Raw genomic sequence first — 23244 nt, forward strand, 5'->3', positions numbered from 1 at the left:
CTCGGAAAGCAAAGAGAATCAATTTCTGATAAAATGCCAGGAAGGAGATTGACGCGTCGGAAACCTTTCTGGTATCAGCTTAGCTTCCAGCACAAGATTAAACTCTAGGAAAAACCCATCAGAGAGCCGCAATTTGTGACCAGCAAGAGATAATGTTGACAGCTTCCCCTTCCTGGGTCTGTTTTGGATAAACAATATGCCCTTCAACAGGGCTTCATCAAAGTTTTCTCTATTTCCAGATCTGAGGCATGAAATTGCCTTGAAAGTGTCTCCCTCTACTTCCCCACCCCCAAATTCACTTTGTGGAATACAGGATGTGGTTAGAAAGGAGAATGATACTGTCTAAGAGAAGGCGCTTCCTGCGAATGCCTCTTGAAAGGTGTGTCTGCTGGGGGAAAAGCGCCCGTGAGAACGTGACAACTATCCCTTCAGTCTGTGGATGCTTCTGGAAGAGCAGGACAAAGGCCATGACAGTGCCAGGCTACGTGGGCTTCAGCCACCACTGCTGACCATGGGCACACTTACTGTCCCCTCACTGGGCCTCCATTTCCTGTGTCCCCCAGGTTTGACAAGAGCCATTGGATGTCCCACAGCATCCTTAGGGTTCACAGGCTGTCTGTCAGACTGTGTTCAGGGGATGGGAGCCCTCCTCAAACTAGCTTCAGCCAGAAAGGGACTGTGTTGCCTCACCTAGCTGAAAAGTTCAGGGGTGGACCACACCAGGCGTGACTGGATGCAGGCGCTCTCATTCAGTCCCTCTAGACTCATCCATGACGGTCCCCCCCCACCCCGCCCAGCGGGCTGGTCCATCTCAGAGCAAGCTGACCTCATCGTCAGAGGGGTGGGGGAAGGCACAGGTGCTGGAGCCAGCTGGCCTGGGGTTGAATCCCAGCTCCTCACTTACCAAGTGTGTATCCGCCTGTGGGCCTCAGTTTCTTCATATGTAGAATGGGGCTACTAGTGGTGTCCACCTCATCAAGTCATCAGGGGTACTCTGAGCAGTGTCTGGCATGTAGTAAGCCCTGAAAAAGTGACAGGAGCTTCTTCCTCTCCTTTCCTTCCTGTCGTTATTATAATTCTCTCTACAACTGCAGCCAAAGAGAGCAGTTTGAGACCCACGGCTAACCCAGGGTTTTAGAGCACTCCAGTGACGGGGCTGGGGTGGGCGGTGCCCCATGTGAAACACATGCTGAAGAAGGGGTGTTTGCCCAAAGCAGAGTCAGGATCCTGTGCCCGGAAGAAGCGGGAGAGGGTAGACAGCAGGCTGAAGGCAACGGCTGTCCAGCACACGGCCACCTTGCAGTGGGGACTCTGAGGCTGACGACAGTGCAGTTGTTAAATCCTCACCAGACCCCGGGAGGTGAGCAACATTATCCTCATCTCATGTGAGGGTCCCAGGCTCACAGCAAGGAGGCAAGCTGCCCAGTTCACGCAGCGAGTTCAGGGCCGCACTGATACTCCACGTTCTGCGCGCCATGGAAAGCAGCGAGTGCCCGCGTCACCCCGGGGTACCTCACGCAAGTTCTGCGGCCATTCCAAGGCTCACTTTCCTTTCTTTTCTTTAAGCATCACTTCCACTTTCTTCTATTCTAGAGGATGGTTTTCCTTCAGTCCTCAAGGACCTAGCTCCTTAGCTGGGCTTTGGGGCAGGTCGTGGGCAAACCCCCCACAGGTCTAAGTTGGGGGGATTTGTTTGGTCCTCTGGGGGTACAAGAGTGCGATTCCTGACCTCTTTGCTGCCAGCGGCCCAACTCACACAGTCATGGGGCTTCGTAGGCACCCAAAACACTCACTTTGGAAATGGAGGGATGACTGTGGCCTCTGCTGTGTTGCAAATGATTGTTTTCTTAATGTTTCTTGACCTGTAAAATGGGCATCTTCGGTCCTTCCTCCCCAGGCTGAGGACTCCGTGAGGTAGAGAGAGATGAACACATGAAGCCCAGCCCCACTCGGATCACCGACTGGCTCTCCTACAGGCCACTTTCCCTCTTCTCCCCACGGACCCTACTGCCGGTTCAGAGTTACCCCAGAGGACTGCATCTGTCCTCTTGGGACCATAGGACTGGGCAGGTGAATAGGGAGACAGGGGCAATGACAGCCAGATCATGCCAAGCCGAGTGGTCTGATACCCACTCCCTGCATCCCCAAGTGCAGTTAATGACCACTGGATTCCAATCCGAGGCCGATGAAGAGGATATGTGCCCCTCCCTGTCCCCACTATATGATTCAGCACAAAACTGTCAAGTATAAGGAAATTCATTGAAGTTCTCCACTTCTTTTCTGTTTCTTTTTTTGATATAGAAACCTAAACTCTTTAAAAAAAATATTCTTTGGGCTGCTCATACTTTGTTGATGCCCTGGAAGATGGCTGGCATAAGAGAGATGGAATGGCAGGGGTGGTCAAGGACAGGGCTGGGATCTAGCCCAGACTGCTGGAGCTTGCATCCGGGCTCTAGGTGTGTGGCCTTTGACAAGTTATATGCTTCCGTTATGTATTTCTGTGCCTCAGTTTCCCCATCTGCAGAATGGAACTGAAAATGGAGTACCTCTGCCTGGGGTTGTTGAGAGAAGTAGAGAGCAGTGCGTGTGAAGCAGTTGGAACCATAGCTGCATGTGCTGTGTGGGTGTATGTGGCCCCCGGGGTGTCCTCTTTGTGCTGCCAGCAGGGGGAGCACCAGAGGCAGGGCTGGTCCATCCACACCTGCAGGCACACACCTGGCTGGGCCCGCGTTAGGCATTTTTCATCGCTTTCTGATACCAGAACTAATGGATGCTGACTGGTGAGAAATTAGGAAATAGGAAAAGGTACACCAATCTGTCATTATCCTACCACCTGGATCATGACGCTCACTCGCTTTCATGTTTCCTCCTGGCTTTTTGGTGCATAGCTACCTATATGTCAGATTAGGATCGTGCTGCGGGACAATTAGAAATGCCTACTTCCAGGGCGCCTGGGTGGTTCCGTCAGTTAAGCGACTGACTCTTGATTACAGCTCAGGTCATGATCTCAGGCTCGTGAGAGCAAGCCCCGCATCGGGCCCCTGCTGAGTGTGGAGCCTGCTTGGGATTCTCTCTCTCTTCCTCTCCCCCCTCCCCTTGCTGTCTCTCTCTTAAAAAAAAGAAAAAGAAAGAAAGAGAAAAAGAAAATAAAAGAAATGCCTACCTTCCATTCTTATTTTCAGCTTTTTATTTATTGAGATAAAACTTACATACAATAAAGCGGATGGTCTTAAGTACGTAGTTTTAAGAATTTGTACAAGTGAGTACACCTGTGTTGGCACTACTCCCATCAAAAGATAGAGCATTCCTAGCCCCCCAGGAGGCAACTTCATGCCAGCTCCCTGTTCATACACCTCTCCAAGGGTATTACCGACATCTACTATCTTGACTCATAGATAAGTTTTGCCTGTATTTAACTTCATATAAATGGAATCACAGAGTAAGTACTTATTTTACGTCTTTTTGGTTTTCTTTTTTTTTTTTTTTAAGATTTTATTTATTTATTTGAGAGAGAGAGCATGCATGAGTTGGGGGAGAGGGGCAGAGGGAGAGGGAGAAGCTGACTCCCTGCTCAGCAGGGAGCCCACACTGGGTTTGATCCCAGGACCCCAAGATCACAACCTGAGCCAAAAGCAGACGCTTAACAAACTGAGCCACCCAGGCACCCCGGTTTTCTTTTAAACATATTTGTGAGAGGGGTGTCTTGGTGGTGCAGTGGGTTAAGTGTCCTACTCTTGCTTTTGGCTCAGGTCATGGTCTTAGGGTCATGAGTTTGAGCCCCACATTGGGCTCTGCCCACAGTACAGAGTCTGCTTAAGGTTCCCTCTCCCTCTGCCCCTCCCCCTCTCTAAAATCAATAAATAAATCTTTAAAAAAAAACAAAAAAACATTATTTGTGAGTTTCGTTTGTCTTTAAGTGTATCAGTAGTTTGTTCTTTATCACTGTGGTATAGACATTCAGTTGTTCTTTTATTAGAAAAATTAAATTGCAAAATAATTTGAGTTCATTGTCATCACTTATAAAATTCCAAGGTTAGGCATTGAATAAAAATCCCCCTTGAGATTGCCCCAATCTCATTCTTCTCCCTGGAAATGACCAGTTCTCAGTGGAACGTTCATCTTTCTAGACCTCATTCTGTTTGTACAATTCTATTCATTGTTTCCATTGGGAGGTATTTGGCTGCACATAACAGGAAACCCAACTAATAATGGCCTAAATTGGGGGTCAGCAAGCTTTTTCTGTAAAAGATCAGATAATACATGTCTTAGGCTTCATAGGCCACACTGTCTCGTCACAACTACTCAGCTCTGTCATTATAGGATGAAGGCAGCCATATTTAATATATAAATGAATGGGTGTGGCTGTGTTCCAATAAAACTTTATTTACAAAGGTAGGTGGCAGGCCAGATTTGGCCTATATGCTGTAATTGGCTGACCCTTGGCTTAACAGCAGGGATTTGTGTGGCGCCAGTGACAAGAAATCTGGAAATACCCTCATAAGAAAAACTTAATTCACATTCCTACCAAAAATATTTGAGAATGCCTGTGACCTTGCCAATAGTGGGTATTAACAGCCTTTTCTATTTTTGCCAGTATTCTTTGTCCTTATCCTGCGTTTTGGGTAAATGCCTCTCCCTGATCTTCCAGCTCAGTGATTTTCCCTGTATCTGTATCTAGGCTACCCTTCACTGTCTTTTGATCTTTTTATTTTGATGATTAAATCTTTCACTCACGATTTCTAATTAATTCTTCTCCATACTAGGTTATTCTTGTCTGATGGAGACAATATCCCCTGTTACTTGCTCAGAGAATATTAAATATACTTAAAATGTCTCTGTTTGCATCATTATCCCTGTGTCTTTGGTTGTTGGTCCTTCTGTTAGTTGAGTTGGCCCCTCTCTCTCATGGTGTGAGTTTTCCTGGAATGTTTGGTTATTTGTGAATATGTGCTTCCTCTGTGTCCTGTGAGCTCCTGTTTTCCTCTCTGTGGATGCATTTTTTTCCTCTTTTATTTATTTATTTTTTTTTTTTTGGAGAGAGAGTGAGCTGTGGGGGAGGGACAGAGGGAGAGAGAGAATCTCAAGCAGGTTACCCACCCAGGTAGGAGCCCGATGCAGGGCTTGATCTCACGACCCTGAGATCATGACGTGAGCCGAACTCAAGAGTCATATGCTCAACCGACTGAGCCACCTAGGTGCCCCTGGATGCATTTCTTTTCAGCTGCCAGTGATCAAGTCAGAGGTGCGGAACTTGCCGCAAGAAGCGTGGTGCTAATAGTTTGTCTTCTGAACACAGGATCTACCTTTTCCTTCTGGATATGTCCTGCTTTTCTGTCCCAGAGATCCACAGTCACAGATCCTCCAAGCTAGGTGGGCCAAAGAGCTACCTGTTCGTGCCCCCACAGGAGTTTGCAGTCCGTGTCTTTGAACTCTGATGTGGGGCCCTTTCCTCTCCCCGGAGAATGTGTCACCTCCTGGTTTGGAGCAGCCCGCGACTCCCTTCCCCTTTTATACCAGGCCTTCCTACCTTCTGATTTGGCCCATGTTTGTTTTCATTAATCCAGTTCTGTCTGCCATCCCTTTCTCAGGGAAATCTCAACATTTTTAATCTGCCAGGAGCTCCCCTCCTTATCTTCCCATGCTCTTATGGACTTTAAATTGGGGCATTTCTGTGGGCTTGGGCAGGAGAGGCTGACGTGTGTACTTGCTCTCAGTCTTCCCAACTCGATTCAGTCTCAAGGTGACTTCTTGTTACAGTTTTCGCCTTCCTGGTCACCTTCATCTGAATAAGGTCCTCTTTCTTTCAAAATACACTGTGTTGGAACCAAACTGAACATTCCAGCTATGAACCAATCCATGTAGACTATAGAGATGGCATGCACTTCCTAATAAGAGCTGAGTTCAGAGACTAACTCTGCTCTCTACTGCATTGGTCAAGGCCACTCACTTCTCTAAGCCTCCACCTCCCCCACCTGCCGAATGGGAATAATGATCATAAAACCCACCACCCAGGTTCATGAGACTATCAACTGAAACAGTGCATCAAGAGTTTCACGTGGGGTCAGCACACAGTAGGTGCCAACACATGTTGCTGCCCTTCCTCTTGTTCTGATGAATTTCTAACACACTGTGTGTGCTCTGGGGGTGACAGTTTTTGGCAGCCACACTGCACTGTTAGCTCATACTGAGCACATGAGCGAGAAGCTCCGTCTTTGTCTCATGAACTTGCCTCAGGTCAGACTTCTCTCCCAGGGCCTCTCCTTGTATAGGACCTTTACCTTGGCCGTGATGCACTCTATCAAGCTGTTCTCGATCCATCTTGAGCCTGTAGAAATTGATCTGAATGCAGATTCCATCATCCAGCTTATTCCGTGGGCCTCCCGTCTGAATGTCATCTGCAGACTGTATAAGCAGCCTTCACCGGCCGGATCTAGCCATTGATAAAATGATGGCTTGGGATAGGACCAAGGACAAAACCCCATGGCATGCCACCCTTCAGGGGAAGAGTAATTTAGATGACTGTGCAAAGTTGATTAATTTGTCCAGTTCCCGTAATCGTATGTCCTTGTGGCTTGATTATAATAATAATATTAGCAACCATGTACCCGGTCTTATTTGCCACAGGCCAGGCACTGAGGTAAGTGCTTTTCACATATTACTTTTATTTCTTATAACAAGTCTGCAAGGTAAATATTTGCATTACCTAGGACTCCATTTAAAAAAAAAACAAACAAAAAACTTCAATCTAGCTTTAGCAGAAGAAGGACTATATTACTTCATTACAAGACCCTGCGGTGTAGGGACACCTGGGTGGCTCCGTCAGTTGGGTGGCCGACTCTTGATTTCAGCTCAGGTCATGATCTTGGTGGGGGTCTTGGGATCGAGCCCTGCATCTAGCTCTATACTCAGTAGGGAGGCTGCTTGAGGATTCTTTCTCTCCCTTTCCTTCTGCCCCTCCTCCTGCTCGCACACACGCTTTCTCTCTCTCTCTCTCTCTCTCTCTCTAAGGTGAATAAATAAATCTTAAAAAAAAAAAAAAAGACTTTACAGTGTGGGCACCTCACAGAAGCCAAGGACAGGGACGCACCTGGGTGTCAAGAATGGTGAACCAGAGCCTGCGACTTTCTAGGGTCCCAGAAAATCCTCTCTCGGTGGCTCTTATCTTTATGTCTGTCAGCATCTGTCACTCTTCTCACTTGCTACGGACGAGCTTTCTCTCTCTCTCAGTTCGCCTGGCAGAAAGTAGTCCCACAAGCAACACCTGAGTGCTCTTTGCTCCTTTCAAGAGAGCTACCAGATCTTCCCTGAGCCTGACAGTCCCACTTCCCCAGGATTAGTGGCCCTGCCTGGGTCAGGGGCCCGCTCCTGGTCCGGGCACATGTAGTGAGCGGCGGGGTCGTACTGTTTGAACGTGGCCTGTGGAGTGAGTGCTGTAGCCACGGGACAGGCTGATGTCCAGAGCCCCTGTGCACATTTTACAAATGAAAGAGAGACCCAAAGTCACACAGCTCGTGTTTTTGTCTGATTCCCAAGCTCATGTCAATACAACATGCTCCGTACCCTGGGCCACATTGTCCCAGGTCAGCTTCTATGATGAGGTCGGTAAGGGCTGGCCCGTGTCTCAGGCCAGAAAGCTCAAGGACCGCCTTGTGTCCATGTCACAGTCCAGCCCCAGCCCAGGGCTCTGAGATCCTTGGCTGGCTGGTTTGCCTGTTTTTTAGGGACTCAAAAGATGCCATAACAGAACTCACAACTGGAGGGACTCCCCCTGGACTCCCCCCTGTGGAGGACCTGATATTTAAGGGTATAACCACAGACTTTGGTGTCCAGTAAAGCTAGATTCAAATTCCAGGGGTTTCACTTTTTAACTGATGACTCTCTGTGCCTCAGTTTCCATAACTGTAAAGTGGAGAGGATACAGATCCCATCTTTATCGGTTGTTGTAATGATACAGTGAGATAATACATGTAAGCACCATGTGGCCAGCATAGAGTAATGATTCTATAAATGGTAGCAGTTTATCAACTCTGGAACAAGGAGAAAGTACAGGAGTCCAGAGGAGAAGGCCTGTAACTGAGCCAACAGGATAGCAAAGGGGACGTGTGTTGGCCAGGGTTTCAAGGAGGAAATGAAATTGAAGCTGAAACAGTGGAAGGGTAGGAGGATTGGGGTAACAGGCAAAAAAGAACAGGTGTAAACACGTGAGCATATACAGGAGTTCGAGGGACCAGCAAGTAGTTTGTTGTGATAGAAGCAAAGAATACATACTAGGAGCAAAGGCGGTAACTGGGGTCCCATAGAAGCAAAGGGGGTAACTGGGGTCCTATAGAGAAAACTTCATTTGCTCATTCGTACATGGACTTAGCCAATATTTGTCAAGTACCTGCTGTGTCCCAGGCACTGCCCTGGGTCCTGGCGATTCTGCAGTGAAGAAACAGGCACAAATCCACACCCTTGTGGAGCTCATGTCCTGGTGGTTAGAGGCAGACACTGGGCAAATGAATAAGTGAAATACGAAGGGTGTCCGAGAAAAAAAATAAAGCAGGAAAGGGGGTAGGGAGTGCAGGCGGGGGTCCTCAGGAAGGCCTCCCTGAGAAGGGACAGAGACTAAGGAAGTGAGGGGGAGAGAGCTGAAACAGAAGTCCCGAGGCTGGAGGCTGTGTGGCAGAGTTAGGGGGGATGAGGGGCAGGGAGGTGGGAGGCAAGGACACGGGGAAAAGCCGAGTCATGCAGGGCCTTGTGGCCCTTTATCAGGACTTAGGCTTTTGTCTGAGTGAGGAGGGAGCCACGGGAGGATTTTGAGCCAGAAAGGGCCAGAACCAAACAGATTTTGGCAGGACGTGCTCTCCGGCTGTGTGTGTGAGTAGACTTTGGGGCAGGGGCAGAAGCAGGAGATCGCTGGGGGTCCAGCAGAGAAAACCCGTGCAGGTGATGGTGACTGGGATTAGGGGCCACGGTGGAGGTGGAGAGAAGGTGCTGGATGCTGAGCACTGTGAAGGGAGAGCCGCATGGATTTGTTGCTGGCTTGGCTATGGGTGGGAGAGAAAGAGAGGAATCAAGAAGGGTTTTTAAGGGACGACTGAGTGGCTCTGTTGGTTAAGCGTCTGCCTTTGGCTCAGGTCATGATCCCAGGGTTCTGGGATTGAGTCCTGTATTGGCTCCCTCCTCGGTGGGGAGCCTGTTTCTCTCTCTGCCTGCTGCTCCCCCTGCTTGGCACTCTCTCTCTCTGACAAATAAATAAATAAAATCTTAAAAAAAAAAAGGGGGGGTTTTAAGGTTCTGTCTGAACAACCAGAAAACAAAGATTGGTTAATTCCCGAAATGGGAAGGCGTGGGAGCAACTTTTAGGGGGAAGACCAGGAACTGAGCTTAAAACCTGTCAAGACCTCGAGCAGGCAACTGGATATGAAAATCTGGAATTCAAAGGGAAAGCCATGTCAAGCTTCATCTATCTGGAATGTGAAACCATTGGTTTTTTTTTTTTTTTTTTTTGAGAGAGAGAGCAAGCAAGGGTGGTGGGGATAGGGGAGTGGGGGAGGTGTAGAGAGAGAGAAAGAGTCTTAAGCTCAGCATGGAGCCGACCAGCGGGGCTGGATCTCTTGACCCTGAGATCATGACCTGAGCCGAATCCAGAGTCAGAGGCCTTAACTGACTGAGACACCTAGGCGCCCCCCCCCCCCCTTTTTTTTTCTTTTTTGTAATGGGAAGTAGGATGGGTGGAGGTCATTAGTTAGCAAGTAATATATGAAAACAACTTCCTTAAGAAAATTATTTTTAAGCTTCTAGATAGGGCTAAAATCCCTTTTGCCAGTTCCTACCCCTACCACCTCCCCCTCTGTTGTAACTGTTGTCAGGAGCTTGGTATGCGTGCGTCCTTCCAGACCTTTCTCCATGCCTCCATATACCAAGTGTATCTGTGAAATATGTCATATTTGGGGAGTGTATGTATTTTAACAAAATGGTGTCGTAATGAATGTTCTGTTCAGCGATGTGCTTTTGTAACTTGTAACTATCCTTCCTGAACTACGTCTCAGAGAGCCATCCTTGGTATTACAAGTAAACCTTTGTCTTTTTTTTTTTTTTGTAAACCTGTTGTGGTATGGTACGGCCAGACTGTGCGTTATTTTGCCATTTTCCAGTGGGAGGACATTAGCATTTTGTACGTTCCTCCTCGGGCACCTGTGTCTTTCCAGAGGCTTCCAAGGAGTGAAATGGTGGGGTCCGAGTAGAGCAAAGCTATGCCGGGCTTTGTTGTTTCTTGTTTGGGTGGGTACTGCCCCCCGGCCCCCCAAAGTGCCTCTGCCCCCTGACTCGCCAGCCTTGGCAGGTTCGTAATGAGGGCAGCCACAGAGATCAGCAAAGCTCAGCGGCGGGCTGTGGGGTTGTAAGGAGCGAGGAGGAAGCCAAGAGGCTATGGAAGCTGAGGGGTGCTGTCCCACTCTTAGAACCCACCTTGGGACAGGACACAGGCTCCTCTAGGGGCTGGCAGAGACCCCTTCCTTTCCTCCTGCACAAACGAAATGCCTTCTTTCCTGCAGCCACCAAGCCTGGCTTCTTCCCTGCCAGCCAGTTTCTATTCCTAGACCTCCTCGCCAGCTTGAAGTCATCCCCTTTTGACAAACACACCGGTCAAGACATTATAAAAACGCTATTTTTATTAGAGCAGACCGGCTCTTCTATCCTCGGGCCTCTTATTCCGCCACGAGCCTGACAGCGTTCTTTGCTGCACACCCCCCACCCCACCCCCCCGCCGCCAGCGACGCCACGTCCAAGGGTTGGCGCACAATCAGGGTTGTGATTGTCACCAGCCCAGCGCCTGTTCTGAGGGTGTGATCGCAGCCCCTCTCTGGAGGCAGACCAAATCCTACACCCAGCTGCTCTCCCCAGAAACAGTTTAGCTCAGCCACATCCCACACGGGCAAAGGAAAGTGGCGTCCTTAAAAAAGGTGACGTCATCTTCGTGTGAATTTCAGGTGGGTGTTGGCTCTGGTGGACGGTGCCTTCAGGGGGAGCTCGGGGAGCTGGGTCCGGGGTCCACCAGGAGTTCAGAGCGTGTGCCGTCGGAGTTAGAAACTTCTCAGTATTTCTAATCAGCATCGTCTTCATTGCTAACACGTAGTGAGCATCTCTTGAATGTCAGGCTGTATTCTGAACGGTTTATGTTTATAAGGGGGATGCTTTTCATTATCTCCATTTCTTTTGTTTTTGATAGAGCTCTAATTTCCATAGCACAAAATTTACCATGTTCAAGTGTACAGTTCAGTGGTGTTTAGCATATTCATAGTGCGGTGCAATCATCACCACTGCCTGATCCCAAAACAGGGACATCACCTCAGATAGAAACCTGTACCCGTTAGCGGTTACTCCCTGTTCCTCCTTCCCCCAGGCTCTGGCGTCCATTTCTCTGCTTTCTCTCTCTCTAGATTTGCCTGTTCTGGATGTTTCCTATAAATGTCTGGCTTCTCTCACTGAGCATCATGTTTTCAGGGGCTATCCATGTTGTAGCATGTGTCAGTACGTCCTTCCTCTCTATGGCCTAACGACGTTCCATTGTATGGAGAGCGCACACCCTGTTTATCCATTCATCCGTTGAAGGACAAGCGGGTTGCTTCTGCATTTTGGCTCTTATGCACTGTGCTGCTAGGACATCATCCCAGTTTGACAGCGGGGAAACTCAGGCACAAGTACCATTTGCCACTCACCCAAGCAGGATGGGATTCCGACCCAGGCATCTGGCTGCACAGCCGAGTCCCAACCACCCCTCCAGGCTGCTCAGCAGTCGAATGACGACCCGGGAATTAAGGACCTATGTCGTGCACCTCCATGGCAACCATACTTCAGAGTTAAAAATTGGGTCCTGTGGGGGCGCCTGGGTGGCTCAGTCGGTTGGGCCACTGGCTCTTGATTTGGCTCAGGTCATCATCTCAGGGTCCTGGGATCGAGCCCCGCTTCGGGCTCTGTGCTCAGGGAGCAGTCTGCCTAAGGATTCTTGCTCTCCCTCTCCTTTTGCCCCTCTCCCTGCTCACGCTCTCCCTCTGTCTTTCTCTTTCAAATAAATAAATAAATCTTAAAAAAAAAATGGTACAAGGAATTCATCATACTTTGTGGACTTGGGTCTGTCTTGTTTGCATTCAGGACCATGTGGGAAGTCCTGGCTGAGTCATGATTGTTCATGCTGTCCAAAATACATTTATCCACGTCCTTTGATGTAACAGGACTCAGCCCTGCCCTGGAAGCTCATGGTCAAGGAGGAGAGATATGCTGTCTTGGTTCCCGAGGAAGCAGACCCTGGGAGGGAGATATATTGTGTGTGGGGGGGCACTCTCTGGAATGACACCTGTGAGGGAGGAGGGAAATGGGAGGAGTTGAATAGTGATGTAGCCTTGGTAATCCCAGAGGGAACTCTGGAAATGGGTGGCGCTTCAGAGATGTTCCCAGTCGGGCAAGGTGCCTGGGTCTTTGTACCCTTGGCATCAACCCGTATCTGAGAGCCAGCATCACTTGGCTTCTTCCTGGGAAGGGACCGGCTGTGAGCTGCCAGCCGTCGCTGGTCTCAGTACCTGGGTGCGAATGAGTCATCTGGGCTGCATCCACAGTGGCTTGGCTAAGTGCTCTGACAGAGAGCGGTCCATGAGAAGGTGTCAGGAACACTGCTGAGGGAGGGCGTAACCCTGCCTGGGATGGGGGTGAGCAGGGAGGAAGGGGCATCTTCACTGTGCCATGAAGCCTTGAACCCCAAACCTGGACACCCCACTGCCAGCCCATGAACCGCCCCTCTTGGGTGCTTCAGCGTCTCAACACAGCTGCCCCAAACTAAAGTCAGCCCTGCGCCCCGCCAGCTTTCACCCCTCCAAGAATGGCAACACTATCCCTCCCATTACACCGGCCAGACACCCCAGAGCCTTCAGTGCCTCCCTGCCCTCATATCACCAAACCCTGTGCCTTCGCCTTGAAAATATCTTCTCCCTGCCTCCTCCATTTTGCTGACACCTCTTGTCAGAACACTGAGAGCAGCCTTCTACCTGCTCTCAGCACCCACTCTTGGCCACCTCCAACCTCTAATTCCAGCGTCCCCCCCCCCCCCCGCTCCAGTAACCCAATGTGGCTCCCCAGTGGTCTGGGGTTGAGGGCAGAACTCCTTGCTGTGGGCACATGGCATTGGTGGTCTGGCCCCTCAGCCCCACGTCGTCCTCTGCTGCCCTTCCCCTGGCTCCAGCCCCGCAGAGCATCCTTGCCCCTCCTGTCCTTTGCGCCTTCTTGCCACATGGCCTCCACGTGTGTGTCCACTTTGCTTGGGGTGCGCTCCCCTCTCGCCAGATTATCTTGTTTGCCCTTCACGGTTTGGTTCTCTGTCGCCCGTCCATGAAGCCTCGGCTGACCTCCGTGCCGTCGTCGTGTGTCCCCTGTAAAGGTCCCACATCCACCTCCAGAGTGCTTAAAATGGTAGGCGATGTATACTGGGTGGTCGGCTCATTTGTTTAAAATCACCCCCCTCCCTAGACCGTCAGCTCCGGAAGGCGAGGGACCTGGTCCTGGCATGGGCTGGGAGGTGCTCAGTGAGTCTGAAAGTAGTAAGCCTGAGGAAGGGAAGGAGGGGGGACGTGGGGGGAAAGAGAGGGAAGGAAAAGATCGATGGTCTCACACGGTCAGGGAGGGGATGGGGCTGTGGGAGCTGACATGAACTGCCTCCCATATATTCCTGCATCTCCATGAGCTCACATGACAAAACTCTGGACTTTAGCGAGTGAGGGAACGTGGAATTTGGACCCCCTGACCCTACTGCACTGCCCCAGACTTGAGCATGAGGCTCCCCTCCCTTCCTCGGGTCCCCCCTCATCCCCGGCCCTAGCACCTGTCACTGGTACAGTGGGCTTTACCCTTCACCAGCCTAAAGCAGACCTGAAATGTCAGAGGCCAGGTCCCTCTCGCTATTCCCTGAGATCAAACCAATGTGCTCTGAACATTCTCCATCCCAACCCCCAGACAAGCTCCCGGGGCTCCTTGCACTGTTGTTTTGCACACCCTGTTTTCTGCCTGGATGCCCTCCCTGTCCCTCCCCTCCCCTCCCCTCCCCTGGCCCCCTACTGAGCTCGCCTACTGGTCAGCCTGTATCCTCTCCCTAGAGCCGCCCAGCCCTGAGTGGCGCCAGGCGTCAGCCACTCCCCACGCTGGCCCCTGGCACTCGTGCCTCCTCTTGTTAGCAATGATCCCATGGCAACCAAGCATTTGTCTTTCAGGGACTGCCCTGCTAAATTCTTTGAGGACAGGGATCCTGCCTTCCTGCCTTCCTTCTTTTCTTTCTGTTCCTTCCTTTCCACAATATTCTGGGAGCTCCTTATGTGGGCCAGGCACTGGTTGGAGGCTGACAGGTACAGCGGTGAGTGTTGGCAGGGCACTGTTCTCCTGGCTCTGATGTCCCAGCGGGGGAGCCACAAACACACCAGTGGGGATACTTTCAGAGAGGAGAAGGCCTGGGGAGTCGGGAGAGGCTCCCAGAAAGGGCCATACATGCCCACAAGCAAGGAGGAAACCTTCCAGCAGAGGCTCGGCTTCTCTGAGAAACAGCCAGAAGGGCTGTTAGGCTGGGGTTGGGGGCAGGGGTGGTGGGAGTGAGGTCAGGGAGGGTGGTGGAGCCAGATCCCATTCATCTCTGCCCGTCTCTGGCACAGTGCTCATTCTGCAGGAGAAGCTTAAGGGGTATTTGTGGAATAAGTAGGAAGGGGCCTCCGAGCACCCTCCCCCTCTTCAGGAGGCTGGGGGTGGGTGGCCCTCCCTGAGGGGTGAGCATCCCTTCTGGCAACCACGGAATGGAGGAGCTCTGAAGAGGTTCATTCCCTTAGAAGGAAAAGCTCTTGATGCAAATCAAATGGTGGCGGCAGAGACTGGAAAAGAGAAAATTCCAGCTAGGCCGCCCCTCTCCTCCCATCAGGCCAAGTGGCCAGTCCCTCGGGATTGGAAGGGGCTGACCGGTGACAGCCGCCTCAGTCAGTTCAGCACAAGCCTTGGGAGTGTGAAAGCAGGCAGGCCTCTTTTCTTCCCCTGAGCCTGCAGACCCTGCTTTCAGGGGCCCTGCCAGCCTAAGTCTGCTCCAGAGGTCTCCTCAGGGAGGAGGGTGGGAGTAGCCTTAGCCCATCCCAGCGCACTTAAAACCTAGGTACCGTGATGTCAGCTCTGCTCAAAACCCTCCAAGAGCTTCCTGGTGCCTCAGAGTAATACCAGAGTCCTCGCCATGGCCTCCGCCCTGTCCCACCCCAGTCCTCCCACTCCCCCACCTTGCGTACTCTCTTCCTCAAACACACCATCATGCTCCCACCTCAGGGCCTTTGCACTTGCTGCTGTCACCCGGAAAACCCCTTGGTCCCGATTCCCACACCTTCCCTTTCACTTCCTTCAGCATCCTCTTGAATGCCACTTTACCAGAGGCCTGCTCTGACCCCCTGGCTAAAACAGCACCTCCCTCTCCACTCCCCTTCCCTTCCCCCCCAATCCCCCCTGCCTCCCTTCTCTGCCTTCCATTCTCCACAGCACTTAGCACCCTCTGACATACTACGTATTTACTTATTTTTTTTTTTTTATTGCTTGTCTCCTCTCATTAGAATGTAATAGCAGAGACTTTGATGTGCTTGCTATCTGTCTCCGGGATAGGCGTTCAATAAATATTGAGCAAACAGATGAATTTGTAAAATGAGGTCAGTGCCGTCCACCTCGCAGGGTTGTGTGGAGTTTCCCAGTGTGTGGTTTGCGTATTTCTACGGCACTGTAGGTGGCTCGTAAAGCGTGTGCTATTTCAGTAGGTCCGTATTTATGTCGGCCTTCTATTTATGGCTAGTGGTAATGATTTTCCATTTATGGCATTAATATAAAGTTTCCTTTTTTAACGTAAACTCATTCAAGATTAAAAAGAGAAAATCTATGTTTGCCAGCCTGAAAGATAGTTTTTAACACACACTGCCATCTTACAAGAAAACTTTTCTGAGAATTAAGAAGAAATGTTAATTATTTTCTAGCAGATCGGTATCGAAGTTGATTTTTTTCATGAGGTATATAAGAAAAGCATTTTCACAGAGGCAGAGCCTAGTGTGTCCTAAAGTCCCAGAGGAAACCCTAGATTCTAGATCTGTATCGGTGTTCTGCAAACCCTGGCACTAAGTATAAAATCTCCAGGTATGTATCGGTGGCAATAAATAATAGTACGTAGCAGGGTAGTGAAGTAATCAATGTAAGTCTGAGGTATGTGAGCAATAACCCAAATTGTTCCTTTGATTCTCTGTCTGGTGTGTGCAGAGCATACGATTTTGTTAACCCAGTCCACCCAGGGCGTGAGAATTCGGCTCAAATCTTGGCGGCTGCACGTTGCCTTATTTCGCTCCAACCTCTAGGGGGTAGTATCAGCTGACGCTTTAGCTTCCTTTGTGATGTAGCCTACGGAGCGCAGAGCATTTTTTGTTCCTGTTTTGAGGATGGACGGACACCTGATATGTTAGCAAGAACAGTAAAAAGGAAGTTCAGGATGATCCTTTTTCATTCCACTAATAGGCATTAAAGACTTACTACCCAGCGTGGGGACATAAAGAACAGGATCACTAGGAGAATAGAGCAGGAGGCACTTGGGGGTGGGTTTTGAAGGGAGAATAGGAGTTTTCTACTTCAAGGTACATTTGGATCATCTCTTATTGTGGGTTTGGGGCCATCACTGAGAACGTTCCTTAAGGAGTGTCCTTTCAATCCTCTGCTAACTACTTCTCTGAGCCCTAGGTCACGGGACAGACTTTGGGTTCAGACACTCCTGAGTATTGGCTTTATTGCTCTGACAGCTGGAACTCACTCAGGTGTTATGACTTTCCCTTCCCCCTTCCCTCCCCCCCTCCCCGCCCCACACTCACACACAATTCAAACTAGCTCAAGTAAAGAAAGGTATGTGACTAAAAAGTCCAGTATAATGCTGGTTTCAGGAACGGCTGGTTACAGGGGATTAAATGTGGTCAGGAGGATCTGGTTTCCATATGGTCTGTCTCTTTCTGTCCTCAGTTCAGCTGCCTCTGTGTTGGTGTGACTCTTGGACGGATCTCCCCGTGGAACATACAAGGAGGTTCATGATGGGGAACCTGATCAGTTGATTAAAATGACTGCTTTCTTCATGGTGGCCGTCATAGCTCTCTGCTCCTATCAGCTAGTAATTCCAGGGGAACAGGCCCAGGGAGGTTTCCCCGCAGATCCAGCCAATCCCTTAGCTGAGCCTGTTGGCCTAGCCCTGAGCCAATCACACGGCCAGGGAGATGGAGTAGTGTGGCTGGCCAGGGTACCACATGGATTGAGAGTGGAGGAGAAGCAGTTTCTCAAAGGAAGATTGAGGTGGTGTAACCAGAAGGAAATGTATAGACAGTGAGCCGACACACACAACAAACGTGCGTTAGCTCGACTTATGTTGCTTTGTGGCCGTGAGGCCATTTGCCTCAGCTTTCAGAGCCTGTAAAATGGGCACACTGATCCCAGAACATAGCATCATTGCACACCCCCACAATAACCACCCCCAGAGAGCATAAGAAATGGCAGCTAAGGCGGCCTGCCGAGCTGGGCCCCAGTAACCTGGAGCATTTGCTCATCTCCTAAATTGTTCCTCAGGTAGGACGTGAGCCTGGGGGGAGGCGGGGTAGGAGGGTTGCTCTGTGAACTCTGCAGGGCCCCAAGACACGGTGTTTCCACAGCCTCATTATTAAACCATCCAAAGTTATTGTTCTTCTCTGCTGGGACCTGACCCCAGCAAGGCTAGGTCCCTGGCATTCACAAGCCCTGGAAACCAGCTCTGCGGCTCTAAGCTGCTTAGAGATGCAGCTCACACGCAGGCACTCGCTAAATCAGCCCTGTTTAGGAGAATTCCAATATTCTGGCCTCAGAGGAGTATGTGATCCCTGAAATATAGACTCTGTCGAGCACCTTTAAGCATAACTGATTTTTGGCATTTCTTTCCAATTCCATTTTTCCCCCAAAGAGAATGAATAGTCTGGCCCTTGATAAGGTTCTGTGCTGTCTCTGGGGCCGGCATCTGGGATAAAGTCACATCCAAACTCCTTAGACCCTTTGCCGTAGCTAACTCATGCAGCCGCCGCCCCCACCTCTGGTCAACCCCAACTTCTGGCCTGTCCGTGGACTTGTCAAGCTTTTTCAAGCCCCCTTCCCCCGCCAACCTTGGCCCACACTGATCTTGTTGCCTGGAATGTCTTTCCTTTTACTTGTGGCCCAGAAAATGTTTCAGCTTTAAAACTCCCAGCTCAAATGTGTCCTTATGCATTCCTTCACTCAGCCCGTATTTAGGGAGGGCGCACCGTGTGCCAGGTGCTGTCCTAGGGGCTTGGAATACACAAGCGATCCAAACAGACCCAGTCCCTGCCTCCGTGGAATCAATACATAAAAGGCATAGTAAATGAGATAAAGGAGATAGTATGTTAGTGGAAAGTGGGAATTAGGGGTGTGATGTACAGCTTGTAATTTTAAGTAGGGTGGCCAGGGAGGACCCCCCTGGAAGGTAAGATGTGAGGCAGGCCTTAAAGGAGGTGAGCGAGCTGGGTATTTACTGGGAGAAGAGCACAGCCATGCAGGACTGCGGAGTCAAGGGCCCTGGGGAGGAGCGTGCTGAGTGTCAGGGGTCCTGGGGTGGCAGGGAAGAGTGGAGTCAGAGATGTGAGTGGAGGCCCAGTGCCCTGAGGCAGAGTCCAGAGCAGAGGAGTGACATGACTGGGCTTTGCTTTCCTCAGGACGCTCTAGCTGCAGCAGGGAGAAGAGACTGCAAGGGTGAGGGCAGGAACGGGAGGCCAGTGAGGGGGCCTGAACCAGGGTGGTGATGGGGAGGTGGGGAGAAGTGGTCAGGTTTGGGGTATCTGGTGGTTTCCCTTGGTGATTGGGGCCTGGCCATGCCCTGGGGAGCCTTCCCAGGCCCCTCATTCAAATTTTTGGCATCCCATTTTATACATTTCATTGTGATCATTTCTCTCCTTTTTGGGGTCTCAGATGCCTTCGGGAATCTGTTGAAAATTACAGACGTTCTTCCCAGAATACCCTTGTGCATGCAGTCGAATGAGTGTTCCTAGAACCCCCTGCAGGCCATCCCCAATGTTTGGGACCCCCAGCTAGTGCGTGTTTGCTTGACTGGATACACAACATTCATCCCAAGCACAAGAAGACCGTGGGGAGCAGGCCCCTGACGGGTGGTTGAGTACAGCCTGCAGGCATATACACACAGTGGGTCCGAGCTTTTGTTAAACCCTCAATGCATATGTGACAGCCACACCGTAAGCCCTTGATACATGTTTGAGGCAAGACAGTGAGGTTACCGTTGGCCCTTTACAAGCTTCTCACACCTTCGAGGGGTGCCTTCAACGTAAATGCCTCTGTCTTCTAGCCAGACACATAAAGCCTCCGCAAAGTGAAGCGTGCGATGCTGGGTAGAGTCTGTATCTGGCGTCAGACCAGGGCTGGAGTGAGGGTGAACCGAGCTGGTGCTTAGCCAGCCTTAGCACTTACCATCCTACAGCTGGATGGTGGTGAGGCCGAGGCTCTTCCCCCTGCCTCCCCATAGTTGTGCCCTCCGGGAATTTGTAATCCAGCTGGGGAAGAAAGAAAAAGACCCCAAGTCCCTTCTGCTTTGCTCCTAGTTGAACCTTGGAGCCACCCTGTGAGGTATACCGTATTATTACCCCCCTTTTACAGACGAGGACAACTGAGGCTCAGCAAAGGTAAGTGGAGTTCAGGGTTCACCCCCAAGTCTCCAAATCCCCAGATAATTAGTGAGCAACATATATAGTTAAATGCTAACAACTTAGCGCTTAATTATGTACTATTGCACATTGTATTGTATATAATTTAATGCTAATTGCAGGGTTTCAGAATGAGCTGAAGGGAGTAGGACGAGAATGGCAACGGAAGGCTTCGTGGAGACTTTGGGAACTCAGCTGGGCCCTAGAGAGAATTTGGGTGGAAGCTGGAGGAGATGGAGTGGATTCTGGAAAAGAGAGTATTGAATGATTAAGGCGGAGGGGTAGGAATGAGCGTCTGTGGGGAGGAGCTAAGATGTGCTCTGTAAATAATGGAACTTTATAAATATAAATGTACCTAATAGTCACTGAGAACCTTCTAAGTGCTGGGTACTGTGCTAAGTCCTTTCCACTGTTACTTCTTCCAGTCTGCATTTAACCCTATGCAGGAAAGGAAAATCCAACCAGACAGGTACTGTTATGACTTCCAAACAGAGTAAACTAATGGCAGTGTTGCTACTTGGAGCCAGGCCTGGTCTCAAAGCTCATGTCCTCCCCAGCTCAATTCCAGAGACTGTCTGATTAGAGGTGGGCTAGACTCAGGACTTGCTACTCCAAGCGTGGCCCATGGGTACTGCCTGGGAGCTTGTTAGAAATGCAGATGTGGGAGGGGGGCACACCTGGGTGATTCAGTCAGTTAAGCTCCCCCCGTAGGCTCAGGTTGTGGCCGTGGCCGCAGGTCCTGCTCCGTGGGGATCCTGCTTCTCCTCTCTCTGCCCCTTCCCCCTGCTCATGTGCGCATGCTCACTCTCTCAAATAAATAAATAAATAGTCTTAAAAAAAAAATAAAGAAATGCAGATGTGGACCCCTCCCTCCCCAGTCCTACTGAGCCAGAACCTCCACTTTACCACAGTCCCAGGCCATCTGTGTGCACGATAGTTAGCATATGAGAAGCATGGAAAAGCACGAGGCTGGTGAGAAGTTTGGCTGGACGTGTGCCCGTGCCGTTCAAGTCTTTGTGATGACATCTCCCTCCTGGCAGAGGCAAATAAATGCATTCTCGGAGGGCTTGAGGTGCAAGCCCAGGGCAGCCCTCAGGAGCTGAGATCTCTCTGTCGTCTCGTATTTCATCTAAAAATGTCACTGAATGTCCATTCCACACCATAATATATCAGTGGTCATTCTGATACTTCAAAATGGTTATGTAAATTGCCGTGGAGTAGGATGGCTGTTCCCGGAAGATGCATGAGATGGGTTTCTTTGTATCTTAAATGGGGTAATAATAACCACTTTAAGAGCTGTTGCGAAGATCAAAGGAGAATCATGTATATGGAAATGCACCACATCAGACACATGTTATTCTAGAAGGGACTGAGAATCCTCCCCACACCCAGTGTCCTGCAAGCAGCTCTCGGAGGGCCCAGGTTGTATGTGCTTTTCTCCCATTCAGGGCGAGGCAGGGCTCAGCCCCAGAGAGGACAAAGTCACCTCTCTGGGCATCTCAGGAAGCCAGGAAAGTAAGAGATTGGGTCAGCTGTTGCTAGTTTGTTTGCTTACAGTACGTAGGAGTCCCCACTTCCTGATTGTTGGGCCAAATGAGCTAGCGGGAAAACCCCGTAAAACTCAGAGGTTTCAGGGACATCAGGGGAAAAGATGGGAGTATTTCATCCTGTCCCCAAGTGGGCCCAAAGAGAGGGGGATGTCGGGGTGGGTGGGTTGTGGGAAGTAGAGTAACAAGGAAGAGGTAAGCAGATGGCAACAACAGGAGTCCTACAGGAAGGGGAACGAGAAAGGGGGTTGGGCTGTCAGCGCTGGACCAGGAACGACCTTCGGTTTCCATCCAGAGAGCCCCTTTCCTTGTAACTGGAAAGAGAAGACGGGGAGAGAGACCCAGAGACCCAGAAATGGACAGAGATGGTGACCATCCCCAGCTGAGGCCAAGGAGGAAAGGAAGCCAGACAAGGCATAGGAGGAGAGAGAGACTCTAAAAACTACAGAAGCTGAAGGAGGAGAATTTGGGGACGGATGGGGGTCAGCAGTCCCCCACGGCCCAGAGCAGTGGAAAAGGATGGACATGGGAAGAGCTCTTCTATTTGGCCTAGGAGGTTATGGGTGACCCGTGGCTAAGGTGGTAGAAAATGGTGTTAAAGCCGGATTTTGAGAAGAGGAGAATGATGGGAATTGTCTTTTCTCTTCTCCCCATGGTAGCAGTGAGGATTTTCACACAAATTGCATTTCTATTGCCAATGTCTTACTTGCCATTTAAAACTTAATCCCTGTAACTTGTGACCAGAACCAAGCCTATATTGTCTCTTTAATCCATCCCTTGGCAAAAGAGTTATTTCAGAAACAGAAAATTGCAAAGCATTGTTTATAATATGATCCTATTTTTATTTAAAAGAATGTCCGTGGGGGTGCCAGGGTGGCTCAGTCGGTTAAGCGTCCATCTCTTGATTTCGGGTCAAGTCATGATCTCAGGGTCGTGAGATTGAGCTCTGTGTTGGGCTCCTCGCTGGGGGTGCAGCCTGCTTCAGATTCTCTCTTCTTCTCCCTCTTTCCCTCCCCCTCAAAAAAGTAAAAGAATGCCTGTGTTTGTGTATTTATAGATATATATATGTGTATGATAAAGAAAACATCTGGGGGAATATATTTCAAGTTATAATGGGGGTTTCACCGGTATATACATATGTCACTTTAAATACGTGTAGTTATCCCTCCATAAAGCCATACAAGATTCTGATTGGGGTTATCTGTAATGGTCAGATTATGGTATATATGACATAATTCTTTTGGCTGCAAATGACAGAGACTCAGCAGAAACTTCCAAAGCAAGAACTAAATTGTCCAGATACTTCTTCAGACATAAGCAGACCCAGGGTATCAAATCATGACATTAAGAGTCTCTCTCCATTTTTCGATGCACCTGCTGTCTCAGTTATTGACCTCATTCTCAGATAGTTCCAGGCCTGTGTCTCATCAGCCTAGCCCCCCAGTGGAAAGAGAGCAGCTCTTCCCCCAAGAGGACCAGCACAGTCCCAGGGCTGACTTTCAAGGGCCTGACTTGGGCCACGGCTCATCCACAGACCAGTGAATCACTATGGCTGCGGGAGGCACTGTGTTGATTGGCAGGGCCAAGGCCAAGGTCATGTGACCCAAGAGGCCAACAAAGGAGCTTTCAAGGGCCTCTCAGGAAGCCAGTGAACTGAAAAAAAAAAAGGGGGGGGGTGTGTTGCTGAATGATTCTGTAAAGGAAATCCAGAATTCTGTTGCTTGAAGAGGAGGCCTAAGCCCACAAGTGTCTACTCTTAAAGAAGCTCTCACTGTCTGGGTTATATTTTTGTAATGACTGTTTTCTAGTAAGCAGGCATTTCTCTTGCCGTGGCAAGAGAAAAATGAGATCTCTCCTTAAACATCTGATTTGGGTTACATTTGGTTATGCTCATTCAGGTAATTAAATAATGAGTGTGAGAAAACAGTAAAGCTCAAATCTTGGCC

At 50.0% G+C, this 23244-nt stretch overlaps 1 protein-coding gene across 1 annotated transcript in view; it reads left to right on the top strand.

Moving 5' to 3' along the window:
- Positions 1-23244, top strand: part of KATNIP (katanin interacting protein) — a 183182-nt gene that overhangs the window by 24671 nt on the left and 135267 nt on the right.

This window comes from Ursus arctos, unplaced genomic scaffold (assembly GCF_023065955.2).
Source record: "Ursus arctos isolate Adak ecotype North America unplaced genomic scaffold, UrsArc2.0 scaffold_2, whole genome shotgun sequence".
In the NCBI taxonomy this organism is placed as follows: Eukaryota; Metazoa; Chordata; class Mammalia; order Carnivora; family Ursidae; genus Ursus; species Ursus arctos.